We start from the raw sequence: 19,354 nt of genomic DNA, 5'->3' as shown, positions 1-19,354 counted from the left end.
ATATGACAGGTTTCTTTCAGATTCCATCAACAAAATAAAAACCACAAGGCTTTGGTTGGCCTGGGGCTATAATAGAAGACACTTTCCCTAATGCCAAGGAGTGGGACTGAAGCCAAAATTATGTAGTTAGGAAGCAAACTTCTTACCAAGCAGCCACATCTCACAAAATTCTGGACTCCTTAAGCACAAGTATCAAGCCAGAGATGGATAAGATATGTTATTGTACATCTAAGATAAAACATCCTCCCAAACCATTACCTACATGATTAGGGCCTCTCTCCTATCTGATGACAGACCTCAAGAAATGTTTTCTACTTGTACCCATTGGCACCGAGTGGGACAATGCAAAAGAAAGTATTGACAGCATCTATATATCAAGAAATGAACAAGAGAGTCTATACATGTTTATACAACTGGCTGAAAATAGTAACCAAATCTTTATTATGCCTGTGTTATTGTCATAAGCAGGAACTAAAACAGAAAAACAGGATATGCTAAGATGAAACAAGAGAACAGGCAAATGACGAACATAATGAGAATAATAACCATTCCAAATTTAGACTTGGTGCTCTCATAACTCAAGTGTTACAGTTAATAAGAGTGTTTCATATAATTTCCTCAGTATGTTACGTCACATTTATTACAGACATGCATATAGTTCAGCAGATAGCACAAACTATATTACTTAAAGGAAAAAAATATACTACAAGGTAACCTGGTAATGATGCATTATGGAAGCCAAGTGAATTAATTATATAAGTAAATGTTATACAAGTGAACTGCTATTACCTTTATGAATAGTGATGAAGTGTAAAGCAAAATTTACCTCACTATATGACTAGAATAATTGAAAGCATTTAATTAACTTCATGAAAGTGGTAATAATATTAAAATAATAATATTGGGATGGGCTACTTGACTGGAAGAAGATTCTAACTGGGCCCCACCTGCAAGGTCATGCGCTGTTTATCTTGATATGACATCACCATATCATGCACATATAGTTGTGATGCACCCTTATCACACAGGCTGTCATGATGGGTATATTGGGCTTTGTATATCTGTACTCCAGTGTCATTTTGATAGCATGCACTGTTCTCTCACTCAATAATAATGATAATAATAATAACAAGAGCACTCAGAGAGCACAGACCACAGCCAAGGCAACACCAATGTCCTCTCAACAATTAGCCGGAAATGATTTTTTAAAATGAGAATATCTAAAATAAACTCGATTACTCTCACAAACAAGGATACTAAAAATGAACCCAACCACTCTCAAAAATTAAGTAAAAAAAAAACAGGAAAAATAATCCAGAATCCTTTTCCGGTACTGGATTGATCCTAAAATCTAATCAGTTCCTGCCAGTCATGAGGCCAAACATCCCTGAAAGTTTCATCCGAATCAATCCAGAGGTTTTTGTGATATCTTGTCCATAGACAAACAAACACAACTGAAAACAATACCTAGTGTGCGTTGGATGGTTTCACAGGAGCTAACAAATCAGAAAACTACACCAAGGTCTAATGTCAGCTTTTGCATGGTTTCTATGGCTGAGTGCCTTTCCTAACGCTAACCACTTTACAGAGTATTGAGTGTTTTATACGTGATACCAGCACTAGCACAGTTACCAAGTAATTTGCAAGACAAGATCACTCAACCAAGGTCGACGAGTAGTATTGAAGGAGGTGGTTTTATGCCAGGTGGGAAGAGGTTAAGAATGATAGCAGGGACAAGAATAAGTATCTTGCTCTGAGAAGATACATGACCACCCCAGTTGAAAGAGAAGGAGGATGGTCTTAAAGATATAAACAGAAACTAGAAAACTCATGGGTGATGTTCAGTTTTATACTTCATTACTTGTGGCAAGCTACTGAAAGGGATTAATTCAATAAAATACCTGTTCCTCTTTTGTGTTGTTGGCACTCCGTCGCTTACAACATCGAGGGTTCTAGTTGATCCGATCAACGGAACAGCCTGCTCGTGAAATTAACGTACAAGTGGCTGAGCATTCCACAGACACGTGTACCCTTAATGTAGTTCTCAGGGATATTCAGTATGACAAGGCTGACCCTTTGAATTACAGGCACAACAGAAACAGGAAGTAAAAGTGAGAGAAAGTCGTGGTAGAAGAGTACAGCAGGGTTCGCTACCATCTGCTGCCGGAGCCTCGTGGAGCTTTAGGTGTTTTCGCTCAATAAACACTCACAATGCCCAGTCTGGGAATTGAAACCGTGATCTTATGACTGCGATTCTGCTGCCCTAACCACTGGGCCATTGCACCTCCACCTGTTCCTCTTTAACATTTAATAAATAAAATATACACACAAATAAATAAATAAATAAAATATACAATTTATAAATGGATATTTAAACTATGTAGATTCCTACTCTGTATTCAGTGAACTAAGCAACTTGTTAGTGTTTCCACAGATATGCAGACAGAGTGGAAGTATTATAGCTCAGCTATGTAAATGTCATGCTAGTTTTATTCTTGAAATTCAGACAGTGAAAGTACTAGAGCAGGCTGATACAGACACTGCTTATTATATTAATTGATATTGGAAGTAGACATCAACAAAGTGTTTCTAAAGTGGTCATTTGAGCCACTAGCAATACTAGTAAAATCTCTAGTCCTCGATACAGGATGTCTGAAAACAGTACAGGATGGTCATAGCCGGAACAAGTTTCATCAAAGCCTGGATATATTATGTCTATCTTTTATCTTTTCTTTGTTTCAGCTGTGAGTCAGCAGCCATGCTGGGGCACCACCTTGAAGAATTTTAATCAAATTAATCAACTCCAGTCCTTATGTTTTTTGTTTTCTTTAAAAGTCTGGTACTTATTCTATCAAGCTATTTTGCTGAACTGCTAAGTTACAGAGACAGAAACACATCAACACTGGTTGTCAAGCAGTGGGGGTACAAACACAGACACACACACACGTATATATATATATATATATATATATATATATATATATATATATAAACAAACCTGAAAGGCTTTGCAAGTTACAGAGAGAAAGCTACTATGGAAGGCTCATAGTATAATAACTGTATATCATAGTGATAGTTATTCTCTGATTTGAAGCGAGAATTTTTAAATATAAACAAATGACTGAAAAATGATGAGCTAACATCAGGCTAAATCGAACTCACAGATCAATGCTTTCATGGCTCCTTGTATATCTGATTGGCCAAACGCTTACCCATCAATTTCAGTCAAATTTAGTTAATATATATATAAACTGTCTTGATACTACATAAATAATATTTTTATAAACAAACCCGAAAGACTTTGCGAGTTACAGAGAGAAAGCTACTATGGAAGGCTCATAGTATAACAATTGCATATAATATATATCATAATGACATTTATTCTCCGATTTGAAGCAACAATTTTTAAATGTATATATGTATGTATGCACACACAACAGGCTCCTTTCAGTTTCCATCTACCAAATCCACACACAAAGCTTTGGTCAGCCCAAGGCTATAGTAGAAGACACTTGTGAAAGGTACCACACAGTGGGACTGAACTCAGAGCTATATGGTTGGAGAACAAACTTACCACACAGCCACACCATATGCAAGGTGCGGTGTATAAACTGTCATCTAAATTACACAACAATGAAAATAACACTGAGACCTCATTTTAGCAGAAATATTTACCCAAATTACATAAAAATATCTTGAAATACTAAAGAGTAAATTTATTCAATAAAATTGCCATTGGCTTCGACCACGGCCTCCAGATGACTTCGGAATCTCCTGCAACTCTTCTCAATAGTCTCCTTGTTTAAGTTGGTGAATGCTGCCATAATCCTTGCCTTCAGTTCAACGATGAGTTTTGTTGGTCTCTTGCTCAACTGCGCCCCACACATAATAATTAAGGGAGTTGCAGTCTGAGGAGTTAGGTGACCAGATGTTAGAGGTGATGTGGTCGCAGAAATTGTCTGACAGCCATGACTGGGTCCTCCTGCTTGTGTGGCATGGTGCAGAGTCCCAGCAGCCACATTCTTGACCCAGGGCAGTACTACCACCTCCAGGCATTTGATGTAGGCCTCTGTGTTGAGTTTAAAGCCATATGAGAAGATGAATGGAGGCATAATATTGCCATCATGAGTGATCACTCCAAACATAATGATGTTGAGTGAATGTGATTTTTATCACTCTTAGTACATGTCCTCAGAGTGACACCCAAGTGGGTGGATGTCTTTGTCTTGATATCACATGATGGTTGTAAACAAGAGTCATTTATCTTCTGTTAAAGATATGTTTAGCTATAGGGAAATATTAGCTTGCTCACAAACAGGAAGAACATCCAACTGTAGAAAATTTGCCTCATTGAATTCCATCTGATCATGCAAGCATGGAAAAGTAGACCTTAAAACAATGTTAATATATATATAATTACATATAATCATTAAGATATACTATACTTGATGATCATGGCCAAAATATTTATTACTACAAGCCAACTCTGGAGTTTTTATGCTGTTGCTTGACTTGCTAGAAATAGCAGCTAAATGTACCTCAAATCACATTTTACTGCTTTGAAAAGGTAAAAAAAGAAAAGTTACAGATGGTCAATCAAGACTTTTTTATCTTAAAAAATTCTTCAGTATTTTCAAAATTGATTGAAACAAAAGCCTGTGATTCAACAGAAATACACTACAAATACAATAACAAAAGGATGGCAGTTTCTTATAGACATCAAGTTGAGCAGGTATGTGTAGAAAATATTGACGGGCATGGCTGTGTGGTAAGAAGTTTGTTTCCTATCCACATGGTTCCAGATTCAGTCCCACTGCAAGACACCTTGGACTTGGACTTCTACTATAGTCTTAGGCTTACCAAAGCCTTGTGAGTGGACTTAGTAGAAAGAAACTGAAAGAAGCCTATTATACATGTGTGTATGTCATTGCATCTGTGTTTGTCTCCCACCACCGCTTGGCAACTGGTGTTGGTATGGTTACATTCTCGTAACTTAGCAGTTTGGCAAAAAAAACTGATAACATAAATACTGAACTTTGAAAAATAAATACTGCAGTCAATTCAATAAAAATTCTTCAAGACAGTGCCCCAGCATGGCCACAGTCCAATAACTATAACAAGATAAAAGATACCAAGAAAAGTGATTTTGATATGTTTTAAAATTGTTAAAATGGTACTTCTCCAATGAAATTGCTTCAATTTTAACATAGTCTCATATCAAGTCACTGGTTAGACAAGTATAACTTCAAATTTAAATTATTGTACATGTACATGGTGATTCTATCATCACTGCTTTTAGCAAATACCAGAAAATCTATGATTCACTGCGGAGGTTTCATAAGATCAAAACATGCCTGGAGTTGTCTTAATCAGGCTTGCTGAAATTAGTTTATGGCTAATAATAATATTAATCTTTAACCATTTCTAGTATTTTATACTCCCTGCTTTAAATATATCAACAACACCTCGACACTTGAATATACTTAAATCATACACACAAACACACATGTAAATGTTTAACCATACATACACAAATGTTATTATTTAGTGATGGTTTGGTGAAATGTTAGAGTGATGGGCAAACTAGTTTGTAGTATTTAATTACAGACCTTTATACTCTGAGTTCAAATCCTGACCAAGTCAACTTTGCCTTGCATCCCTCCGGGATCGATAAAATAATGTTCCAGTAATCGACTAACTGCCCTCTTCTCAAAAGTGTTGGTACCTGAATTACAATCATTCAATTTAAGGAAACTGTGTCCATAAATGTTTCAGGTACTGCCACATAAACACAAACATGCAACGCTTAGAGGTTTGAGATTGGCCTTATTACTTTTAAAACAGAGTTTGAAAAGCTGTTGTTAACTTAAATACTAATCATGTAGTAGTACAGTGTAGTATGATAATATATATTTTGCTATAGTACTAAAGTCTAACTATAAAGATAAACTCTAGCGTAAAAATTGTGACACTACAATCCTTTTCAAGAATGCAACAAGTGTGTGCATGCATGAACGAGATTAAGAGTCGGAGATGTATAAACAGGATGGAAGTTGCTGTTTAGTCCGTGGTCAACCTTGGTACGGAAGAGCGATGGTCAAAGGTATTTCAGCTGTGATCGTCTAGACTTTTGTTCAAATAATGCGTGTAAGCACAACACTATACAAAGTGTCCTTAGTTTATTTGCTTGGTGTGTTGGAGTGACGATAGTGTGACTGGAGGGAGATTAGGTGGCTGTTTCTTGCAGGTCAAGTAACCATGTATGAAACTCATCTCATACATGGTTATTCTACCAGCTCAAGTGTAGATGTGGAGAAGATACAAGAAGAAAAAAAGAATAGAGATTGAGAGAGAGATAAGAGACAGAAAGGGGATGAAAAACTGTTAATCACAGGGAGAGAAATTTTGAAAAAATAGAGAGAGATGTATAGGAAGGAGAGAGATGTATAGGAAAAAAGAATGACGTTGAATGATGAGAGATAGAACGACAAAATGATAGTGGAAAAGTCGAGGGACAGAGAGGAGCAAAATGTAATGAGAAAGAGCGGAAAAGATGAGATGAGAGATATAGATAAATAAACACAAAACAAAAAAACATAAGAGCGAATGAAGTCACGGTTGTAACTGAGTGAGCGGGTGAAACGTAAACAGAAAGAATGAGAGAGACATGCTAATGAATTATATAGAAAGAAATAATATGGTCTGAGTTTATTAGACAGAAAAATGTGAATTCAACCGTACCTGGAGATAAACAGTGGCTCGTCCATTGAGTAAAAATGCTGTCTGAAGTTACTGTTGACTGATTCCTCGAATATGTCAAGCAAGCATGTGACACACAAAACAACATAGGATGAAAAACAAGCGAAAACGGTAAAAGAGAATGAGTAAGTGATTCATGCATGTAAATAAAGGTCTTTATAAGAGCCGTGCCTGTCCAACACAAGTTGCTTCAATCGTCACTTCCGGTTCGGTCTCATTCGTATGTAACCGGATTTTTCTGCAACATCCGCTTTTGACGAATTACTTCACATTAACTGTTTCCTTGTAATATGCTGTTGACTAATCGTTTCAACAGATGGTCTCCTAAAATATTCTCTCCTATCTTCTTAACCACCTGTTCTCTCTGGTTCCTGTTAATTGAGATAGTAGACGTGAGATTCAGGTGATTACTAGATTTCATACTTTGTCCTTCATTTAGCTTTTAGTCTTACACCTTTTTAAATTGAGGCTTTCTACAATCGGCCTTAATTGCTGGTCGTGACAAGTCGCAAGTTTTCCAGATAAAACTTTATAATGCAACTGTAAAATAATGGGTTATGTAGCTAGATTACCAATTTCTATTTAATCTTTAAGTTTAGTTTTCGCTCTTCGAAATCTTTTAAAAGATTACATTTAAAGTCGGAGTACATGGAGATATTTATGCAAACTAATACACACACACACACACACACATATATATATATATATATATATATATATATATATATATATATATATATATATATATATGTATGTATATATATATATATATATATATATATATATATATATCATGTAACCTCGTGGGCATCGGTACCATTTTCCTCTTTCTCCGTTCTTCCATTCTCCGAACTTTCCATCTTTCCGACGAAGGGCTACGCCCGAAACGTCATACACTCTCTCTTTCCTTTCCTGAGCGTCCAATAATACTATCCATATCACGTCCTCACTTTGTTGTTTTTTTTGTTTTTTTTGTTATTGTTTTTTTGAACTATATATATGTATATATATATATATATATATATATCTATATATATATATATATATATATATATATATATATATATATGCATACAAATAAAAGTGTAAAGGAATATTAATTTATTAACTGTTGTTGATCCATTAATTATGTGTCTGTATGGTAAGAAGCTTGTTTCCCGACCACATGGTCCCGGGTTCAGTCCCACTGACACCTTGGCAAGTGTCTTCTACTATAACCTCGGGTCGACCAAAACTTTCTGAATGGATCGATTTGTTCGACTAAAGGCGGTACTCCAGGATGGCCGCAGTCAAATATATATGTTATATATATATATATATACTAGCTGAATTACCCGGTAATATCCGGAAAAGCGGGGGTTATTTCCAGTTCCCGTCCCCATTACACTGTTTCATGACCTATCATGTTCCCTGTTCATTTCCCATTTTAGTTCCGCTTCCATTCTTATTCCCAATCCTATGTCAGTTAGGTGTAATTAAGCCATTTAATATTTTATTAACCTATATGGTAATAGTCTATCACAAACTATTAATAGGATTAGTGGGTGAATAAGGAATGTCCCTATATTATTTTAACAAACGAATACACATCTGAATAAAATAAATGAGTTGACCGGTAATACCGGGAAAGCGGGGGTTATTCTCAGTTTCCATTTACCAATACACTGTTCTATGTCCTATCCCGTTTCCTGTTCAGTTCCCGTCTTTATGCCCAACCCGTCGTTATGGTAATAGTTTATTGCTAAAAATAGGCATTACAAACTATTAATTCGATTAGTGGGTGAATAAGGGATATCCCTATATTATTTTAACAAACGAATATGCATCCAAGTAAAATAAATTAGATCAATAGACAGATTTACAAATAGATTTGAAATCCAACTAGCCTATAAATCAACTGGATGTTAGTTTAACATGTATGCAAAGTTTCGTCCAGATTGGTTCACTGATGTAGGCACAAGATGGTAACAGACAGAAATTACCATTTATGTGAGTGTGTGTATGTATCTATGTATGTATATATATATATATATATATATATATATATATATATATATATATATATATATATAGAGAGAGAGAGAGAGAGAGAGAGAGAGAGTCCCTGAATGACCCGGCGTTGCCCGGGTTACTGCTATTCTTATTCAGATTAGTAAATTATAAATATAAAGATATATTCTCATAATCATTTTAAAATATCCAAATTGTAATGATAATAGAATTTCGAACTAAAAATCTGTCAATGTTGAAGCACCTCAGGGTAAACAATATTCATTGTGTAAATCTTTGTTGGTGTCGAAATGAATATATTGTTGCTGCTTCCAACTCGCGAGAAAGCAGCATAGAGTTGGCCGTAGGAGAAGCATGTAGTAGAGAGATCAAGTTCAACTGCCTTGAAGCATTGGTCCCGAGATTTATTAATTGAAATACCAAACCTTAGTTTGACTGGAAACTGAAACGTCTTAAATTCAAATGGAACATCTGTAGGTATGAGAGAGATTTTTGGAATAAAGAGAGGGATTTTCTCTTTTATGAATACCTGTTATGATTTTGCCAGTAGGTCATGGGGCTTCATGGAAGTAACAATTAAGCGAGTTCCATTACACAGGTGAGATGGGTCAAGATTCCTAAGCAATTTTAGTGTCAAGTTATGCGGCAGCATCTCATTGGGTTTAAGTGTGCTCAGAGATTCAACGTGATCTTGATCGACTGTTGTCAATTGATCGAAAAGTCATTTCTGATGTACTGATAACTTTTGAAGAAGTTTATGATTAAGTTTATCAACCATTTTATAGTTGGAGGTAGCATAGCTCTTTCACGTAGCTAGCTTACATCAATGTAATTCACAGATCAATTAGGAAATACGTTATCTATAAGATCCCTAAGAGAAAGTATCATTTGACCGCATGAATTTTCATGTAGCTGAAGTCTTAAGAAGCTTGTATGATCACCTTGTAGAAGTACTGTCGTGTTGCTCGTGGGATGAAGTTTTTTCACACGTCTCCAAAGGTTCGATTTTTTTAAGCATGCATTGACATCATCAGCTTTTGATCCTATGGGAACAACTGGCAACGTTTGAAGAAAATCTCCTGCAAGAAGACTGTTACTCCTTCCATGTACGTGCTATTGTTTTTTATGTCTTGGAGGGTAGGTCAAATACCTCTGAGGCTCCACGATGTGACAGTGCACTCATCTCAAACAATGAGGCAAGCTTATTGGAGAACTGTTGCCATTGCAGAGTTTTGGGAAATGTTGCACATTTGAGATTCTTTTATTGCAAGATTTAGAGGGAGCTTGAACATGAAATGAGCAATACTTCCCCCATTGAGGAGAGTAGCTGCAATACCAGAAGATGCAAGACTGGAAGAAGGCTAGGTTTTATTTCCTCCCATTTAGAATTGCAGGTGAAAGTGACAAAAAGATCTGGTTTTCCATATGTCCAAACATATATCATAGCAGCTTGTGTTCGTTGGAGCATATATGGAGAACTACCTGTGAATGATAATGAGAGGATTATAAGTTGCCCCATGTTTTGAATATCACCATCTGTCCTCAGAGTATCTCGGAGATGAACATAATTTTTAGCCCTTAACTTTTTTTATTATTACGAATGTAGAGGAGACGCTGACTCTCAACTTTAGTATACATATCAACTAGGTTTTGTTGAATATATATAGATCACGGTACATGTGTAATTGATTTGAATGTTCTGGTCTTAACATCATTTGGTAAGAATAGAAGTCATTTGACAACACTTTTTTGTTTGTAATTGGAACTCCTGTTGTAGGTTCAATCTGTGGAATATTGAAATGATATCCATCTTGTCCATTCCACAAAATAAGAGGACACTGGGGAGCATCATAAAAGGGCTGAGTCTCTGAAACACGTTTAAGGTTGTTATCTCGAGTACAAATGAGAATATCACGATTTTCAAGGAGATCATCTACCATAAGGATGGCTATTTCATTAGATGTAGGCTCATTAAAACGGCGTAAAATATCATTTACTATAGTTTACTGAAACACACACACACGTACACTCATAGAATTGTTAATATTGAAAACAGCAAAACGTACACACACGAAGTTCAAGCGAAACGAAATGTAGTCAATATAGGGCTTTCCTATAAGGTATTATCCACCCCTGATTGGAACTCTCCCGTATGACATGTACGCATGCTCAGTGACTTGCTTTAACAGTTGCAATCAGCTGAATGCACATTGCCAGTGACATTTGACATAATTACCCACACTGTGGTCAGGATTCTTTTTTTGGTTTGATGTCGGTATCGAAGAGATTACCAGACACCGGACAATACAGTGAGAGCAGCTTTCACTCACATCGTGGTATTCGATGCTGTGTACGTGTCTGTCGTGGTAAAATATGCCACTCCTTAACTGTTGCTTTGCTTTCATCCGTAGCACGAGGTAATTATGTCATTATCTGTGAAATTCGGCAACTTACAAAGATCTTTAGATCAGGCAATACTTCACCGAGAGGGGATATAAGCTTCTGATTATTCCTGTCTGAAGTATCGTCCGATGAATTTACTTTGTTGACATTCTTCATCGACAGAATTTTTATTCCTTTCAACCTTTCAGTCAAGTCCGCCTTTCTTCCAGTAACATACTGTCCATATAATCTTAAATATTTCTTTAACTCAGGCACAGTAAGTACTGCGATAGCTGAATCATCAAGCTGCTTTATATCCATGATAAGACGTAAAACAATAACAATGGCGTGGGTAGCCTCCGGAAGTTTAATTATCTACATGGAGCGCCGCCTAGCCAAGGGAGATAACCTACTTATAGGAAAGCCCTATATGTGCAAAGCATGCTTTCTGTAACATACTTTCTTAAAGTAAACATTATTCAAAAGGTTAGTGTTTACGTAAACACCCGGCCACCAAAATAAAAATAAAATTTTTTTTTAATGAATTAGGTGTAAAAAATAATGTGTATTAAACAGATATGAAAACAAACATTTGCGCCAACGAACCGAGGGATGGGGAGAAGTCTTTCGGAAAACTCACAAGATTCAATTTTTTCCCTCATAACTTTTAGGGAAATGGATATCTTTCAGTGAAATTTTATATAAATACCTTTCAAACGGAGATTACGTTTATAAAGAAATTTGTGGGAAAATTGTTTTCCGAAGGTGTGGGGAGAGGACTTTCGGAGAGAAAGAAATTCGTAAATTATTATTTCTTTTTTTGCTTGAGTGTAATGGAAAGAAGTTTAAGAAAAAAATTTTTAGATTCATTTATTTTTCGTTTCGGTAATAGAATAAGATTTTTTTAAATATCCTAATGCTGGAAATGTGTTAAAAACAACAGCTAAATCGCCCTTAACTATTTTTCCATGGTGAAACTATATTCAACACCGTATTTAAGAATTTGTTTCTCTTACCATGATATATAGGATCTTTTAAAAAAACCTTGGATCTATTTCAAAACGGGGGCACCAGTTTTCATTTATGTTTTATGTAGTGTTTTTGGTACCGAAAGACTTTCAAACTTCATATACTTATCTATTTTGTGTTATAGAACAGAAAAAAAATTTTGTATTCGAATTTATTTCATGTAAAAAATTGTCTTATTTCGATAATTTCTACTAATCACTGACGTCTATTCAGTTGAAAACAGTTAGCGCTGTAACGGTGTATATCGTATTAATCCCCTAACCCTAACCCTAAAACTAACCCTAACTCTAGAATCCGAACTCTAAAATTGTTACACACATAGATACGCACAGCGTAATTTAATTATATAAACAATATATGCGTATAAATTATGATTAAACCGGATGAAATATGTCACAGGGAATAACATTTTTATGACCGCCCAGCAGTAACTCTATTCAGCTGAATAGACGTCAGTGATTGGTTGAAATTGCAGAAATACGACAACTTTAACATGGAATAACTTGCGATGTACGTTTTTTTGTTAAGAAGACTAAGAGTAAAAGATGTTTTATATGACACATTCTACCAGTGTCCCAAGTTTCAAAGTGTTTCGTTAAGAAAATACTGGTGCCCCCGTTTTGAAATAGATCCAAAACCTTTTTGCTACTCAAACGAAAAAATAAAATGAATCTTCCAAAATTACTATGCGTCCTCAGTGTAACAAAGTACAGAAAGTCAAAATTTATTTGGAACATGAACTAAATGTTATAAAATTCAAGACTGAATGTCACGGTGAAGAAAGTCAAGCTTTAAGAAAATTCAGAATGCATAATTCAATTTTTCATACAAAAATAATTTATTATTTTACAATTTTTAAACGAACGCTAAAAAAAATATGGAGAAAGGAATATGTTGCTGTTGTGGATGTTAAGTAATTTAAAATATTTACTGAAGAGTGTATGTAGCAAGACATAAATTCATTTGACATCACTTACTATATATTTTAACTGTGTAAGGTTATATGCTGCAGAATAAATACTGCGTTGAATACTAGCACTGTTAAAATAGCATAGTAGGAGTACGATAAGGACGCTAGGACTATTAAAAAGCATTATCTTCAAACTGGTTATAAGGACTGGAATAACATTTCTGTAATTATATTGAAAGAGCCGCTAAGGCTTTCTACTTCGCCAAGTTTCCGAATTTGTTATAATAATCAGAATAAGATTTTTTTTTCAGATATATTTGCGTGTTGTGCTATCAAATCAGCCAAATCTTTACAATATTTCAGCATATAAGTAGTGATAATCGTCAATGCCGTTTAAACCGCAACTCTCCCCGAAGAAAAGGAAAATCCAAACAGTTGTACTTCAAAGTGAACGCTGTTGTTCGTTCAACGTCCAGGCAGAAACTAAACTAAACTCTTTCAAAATCGGCGCGTTTCATAAAAATTATCAGACATCCACTCGCTCACACAAAGACTGTGACATGCAGTGACACACTTATTCGAAGACGTGTGTGTGTGTCAGTCGTTACAAAACTGTATGTATACTCACACTCATACACTTGTCAGTCATCGGCCTAACGTACGTAAGGAACACACACATACTAGCAGACACATACACACTCATATCGAAAGTATGACGTAGTTTTAAAATCTCGTTTGCGATAGTTGACTTACAAATGTAAAATTTTTGTAATGCAAATATATAAACGAAAATAAAGTTTAGCTGGTAGCCGAAAGATTACTGAATCTTTTGATGCCTTATACGTCAAAATCGGCAGCTCAATTTTTGATTGTATAAAGAACATACGCACACACACACACATGCAAACTCTCTTTTATATGTGTGTGTGTGTATATATATATATATATATATATATATATATATATATATATATATATATATATATATATATATATATATCACGTATCCACACACTCCCAGCTTCGTCTGGAACAACGTTACATTTTCAGTCTACAAACACAAACTCCTTTCGGACTCAACGCAACCCCCTCCTCTTAATAACTGTCTCTACACCCTCTTTACACAACAACTTTTTATCTTATTTTATCCTATCTTATATTCACTCACCTTTTACACTTTTATTCGCTTTTTTTTAGATTTTTTATCATTTTTTCCGTCGAATTTTTTAATAAATATATTTTTCATAATTGTATTAATTTCTGTCTTATCCCTTCCATTTTTATTTTTTATCTTGTATCTGTTATTTTTTTACATATTTCTTTATTCATTAATTTTATTTTTCATCTTGTACTTTTTTATTTTTTCCCTATTTTTAAATTTTATTTCTGTATACACGCACACATACAAACACACATACATACACACATATGAACGCACATATACCTCCCACACGCACCACACGCACACACATACATGGACGCACGCACACACACACATACACACGTATACACACAGGCACATGCGCGCATACACATACACAAACGTACGCGCACACACAAACGCACGCACGCACACAGGAACGCATGCATACCTCCACACACACAACCCCCCCCACACACACACATAAACACACGCATACATATACACACATGCGCACATACACACCTGAATGCATATATACCTCACATATACTTCCCACATACACATGCACACACACACATGCTCGTACACACGCACACATACATAAGCACATACACACACGCACAAACATACACGCACAGGAATGTACATACACATACCTAACACACACACACAACCCCACGCACACGCACACATATGCACACACAACTACACACACGTACATACACGCACACGCATATATACCTTCCACACAGACCACACACTCGTACATACACGCACACAATTACACAGACACGGGCATACACACACGCACGCGCGCGCGCACACAGGAACGCACATTTACCTTCACACACACAGCTCCATACACAACTCCACGCACACACACATACACACACGTACAATAACACACACATACACACCACACAAAACACACACGCACAACATACAAGACTTCAAAACAGCAAGAAGCTATCCATCGATCCCATATCCATGCAGAAACTCCACAACAAGTCCGTAAAACGCGGTTGCTATGCCTTTTCAGGGTATACGAAACAAGCGTACATCTCTAGGTCATACTCCTGCGATTTCTCGAAGACTTGTCGCAGTCTGAATATTTTGGTCGGTTGTGGTGCGTCCAGGGCCAAAACCACACTATACGCCAGCTAGCTTGGATTCCACAATATCCCTGCATCTCTTTGACAAACATCCAGCATAGACTTTATCCAGGACGCTTAGCAAGGAATAGCTTAATTCCTCTATAATTAGAAAATCTCTTTTGTCACCGTTTTTGAAAATTTGAATGATAGTTCATCCTCTCCAGAGAGCCTTGCCACATTTGAGCTCTTCGATTGTTTTTGTGACCTCAGTCTTCGAGAGGTTAGTCATCACTCCTAGATGCATTTCATGCAGGTCAGAAGATATTGTGACCAGGTTTAGGAGATCAGCAAAGTATACTCTCCACCTCGTGAGGATACATCTCTCTTCAGAGAGAAGGACTCCAGACGAGTTCCTGATAGCAGGTGTGGAGGGGACTTCTTATCACGAAGTCGGCATATGGTCTGCCAGAATACTTTATTTGCTGATCTAAAGTCGAATTCGAACTTAAACCCGAAGTCATCCCATGGCTAAATTTTAGACGTCTTTAATGTCTCTGCTGAGGCTTTTCGCGCCTGCTTGTGCCGCAAGTGCAAGAAGGGGGACTTATTTCCAAGCCAAGTTTTGTAAGCTTTCTTCTTTGCTTGGATGGCATCTTTAACCTCTTTTAACTATAATATTCATCGCATAAATTCTTGTAGCTGAGGGTAGCTGCTGCTATTCTTTAGTCGGAAAGGTCACCAATTTGTAACATAAATTCAGTAATTGCTCATTAAGCATAAAAATCAATGTGCATCGATGCATCGGTGTGAAGAACAAAATGTATTATTAGGTTGTTCCGAAAATAATAGTCGCTCTAAGTGTTGTGTTTTGAAATGCAATTTTATCATAGTATTTTAATTATATTTTAGGTGAATTTCGACATACTTAGTAACTGACGTATTCTCTTTAATAATTTTCTACTTATTTCAGACAGAAAACATTCTTGAAGCATAGGCGCCCTTAATTATGAACATGACAAAAAAGAACCTTCGCTTACTTTTCTTGCATGAGTTCAAGCTTGTGCCCTGTTCACATGTCGACATACGGTACACCCAGATCAACCGTACCAAACAACCTACGCACGGCTAACTTTGTGTTCGTTCGACATGACACACGACGAAAACCCCTCCAGTTACCCTACGATGGTCCATATCAAGTCATACAACCGGGAGATAAATCATTCGAACTCCTAATTGGCGGACAAGACAGAGTCACCATCGATAGGTTGAAACCGCTCCATCTCGATATTGACAGCCCCGTTCAGGTAGCCCAACCACCAAACAGGGGAGTCCTAGACAGATCACACCAACCCTTGACAAGGAACAGTCACCAAAGAACCGAGTAACCACACGCATGGGCAGACGATTAAAACACCTTCCCGGTTCCAATGACAGTCACCAGTTCTGGGGTGGTAGGGAGCTATGTAGGGCAGGATTCATGACAGACGAACTGTAGACAGGAACTTCGCGGCGGGCTAGCTAGAAAGTTGGTCGGCAGCGAAGTGGACTTCCGGATTGAGAAGGAAAACATAATAATGTTAGTAGTGTGCATTAAATGAATCTGAATTAACTAAACAGAAATAACTGGCGACTTAAGCCCTGATGTACGTTAAGTAATAAACTTTTCATAAATATATTCTCGTCGCCACTAGTTTGTTTGTGTATAGCTTAACAAAGGTGTACAGGTATATTTTCATATATAACATATAAACATGTACATCTTTTAGAACATTGTTATTTTATAAGATTTTGCTGACAAATTCTTAAATTAACATAAACATTTATTTACATGAAAGAAAATTACCCGAGAACTTTCTTCTAATTCTTCCAAATCTTTCTGCTAAAACTATATTGAAATCATTTGTGGGGAAGAAAGAGAGAATCTTTTCGATCCGAAAGAAGGAGAAAAAAAACAACAAAAACAACCAAGAAAGATGTACATGTTTAGGCATAACTACAGGGTTTTACCCCCCAGACTTTCATTTTTCTGAAAGTTATGACTTCCCAAAGTCTGGTGGGTAAAACCCTGTAGTTATGCCCATGTTTATATGTTATATATGAAAATAAAATATAACGTTGACCACTAAAGTGGACATTTAATGTGCTAGAAGTAGACCACATCTTAGCACATTAAATGTCCACTTTAGTGGTCAACGTTATATATAAAAATATACTTTAATCCCCTGAGATCGCAGATATTGTTTCTGAATCTCTTTGATTCTTTAAATGTATTAGCTTCCTGGTAATAAATCGATATTAATTAATATATGATCTTTTACCCTATGTTTTAATTTGAAAATAAAATAGATATACCATGTATATTTATAGCTGTCTTTGTGCTAGAAGGAGTTATAATAGAATCTCATTACTAGAACACAAATTTGATAAGACCTCTCTATTCGTATTTGGATCAGGAGCACCGTTCCTTTAATCATTCCTTTCTGTATATAATCTAAGTATCAGACATACAAATATGGCAACTTTAACCCTTCTCCGTACATTGAAAAAAATTATGAACAGCTTTAATCAGTTTTTGACCCTCATTGAGGATCTCATCATCGGTGTCTGCTTCACTTGATCAATCACATAGAAGCAAATAGCCAATATGTTTAGATATACCAAAACCTAATAACTTCAGAGAACTGCGGTTACTAAGAATGCCATAAGTTTTTAACACTTTATTCAATATCAGTGGCCTTTCAACGGGGATTTCGGTCCACACAATTTCAAGGTATGTTATAATATACGAGAGGGTGTTGAAAAGTTCCTGACTTTAAAAGAATCACAAAAGGCCTGGTTGGAGGCCAAACCTCCAGAGTTCTTTTACAGGACTTAGAAAAACTGAAGGAACGCTACAATGTCTGAAGTCAAGATGGGAATATGTTGAATAAAATCAAAATTCACAGATCCTCCTGTATTTTCTTTTACCTCAAACCAGGAACTTTCCAGCACTCCACTTGAATGTAAACCTACGCAGCAGACATACAAACATGGTAAATTCAACCACTTCTCTGTATATTGAAAAACAAAAAGAAAATGAACAGCCTTCATCGATTTTCCATTGGTTTTTTCCATTCTTACTGGGGGTCTCATTAAGAGGTGTCGTCACATACATACATATTTCTGCACATAAATGCAGACATATATAATAGTTGGTGTGTCTGCATACATGTATGTATGATGTATGTACGTACTAACACATCGTTACTAATAGTTTCATGAAAGAATTTAAAAGAAAAAAAATCAATAATTGGACGATATAAGATTAGTAACTTCCCACGAATTTTTATGTTGTTCCTTCGTGGAAAGTCATTGCGCTCTTATATCATCAAATCATTGATTCGGTTTTTAACTTTAACGTATAGACCATTGAAATCAATGATTGTTAGTTCGTACGTTAATAATACCTATACCTACATGTATATTTTACTCTGCAATTGTATTGACAGCTCTATTTTTGTTCATATTTCATTTGCAGTATATCTATCTATCTATCTATCTATTTATCTAACTAACTCCACACACTCATATATCCACACGCACACACATACACAGTCAAATACACACGCCCCCCCACACACACATCACATACATATATCACCGGCTATTATAACTGTGCATTTAGAATGTCTGGTACCTATAAGACACGGCTGTGAGGCAGTGTGAATTCACTCATCTGGACACTCACCTCATAAGCATACAACAAAATGTTAATTCATAAATGACAAAATAACAACAGTGACGTAATTGCATTCATTAGCTTACAGCTGTTTCAACTATGAAAACACGCCATTTATCAACGAACGCCAAATTGTATTTGGATAGCTTTTTCCATGCAGGCATGGCCAATTGATTTAAAAGTTGCCTTCGCAACTATGAAATCTAATTTCAATCCTACTGCGTAGCATCTTAAGTATTTTTTTTTTTGCCATAGCCTGGGGGCGACCTAAGCCTTTGTAATTTAAATTGAGTAATTGGATAAACAGA

The 19,354-nt window shown here is 36.0% G+C and overlaps 1 protein-coding gene across 1 annotated transcript in view; it reads right to left on the bottom strand.

Annotated features, from left to right (window-relative positions):
* LOC106881246 (guanine nucleotide exchange factor C9orf72) overlaps window positions 1-6,975 on the bottom strand; it is a 45,309-nt gene extending 38,334 nt beyond the window's left edge. The window contains exon 1 of the mRNA XM_052970075.2: window positions 6,742-6,975. The gene's annotated coding sequence lies outside the window, so the exon portion shown is untranslated. The remainder of the gene's footprint in view (window positions 1-6,741) is intronic.
* Between the last annotated feature and the right edge of the window lie 12,379 nt (window positions 6,976-19,354).

The sequence above is a fragment of the Octopus bimaculoides genome, chromosome 8, assembly GCF_046866305.1.
Source record: "Octopus bimaculoides isolate indiv1 chromosome 8, ASM4686630v1, whole genome shotgun sequence".
NCBI classification, from domain to species: Eukaryota; Metazoa; Mollusca; class Cephalopoda; order Octopoda; family Octopodidae; genus Octopus; species Octopus bimaculoides.
Note: the sequence above shows the minus strand (reverse complement) of the source record. Positions and strands in the feature narration are given on the sequence as shown.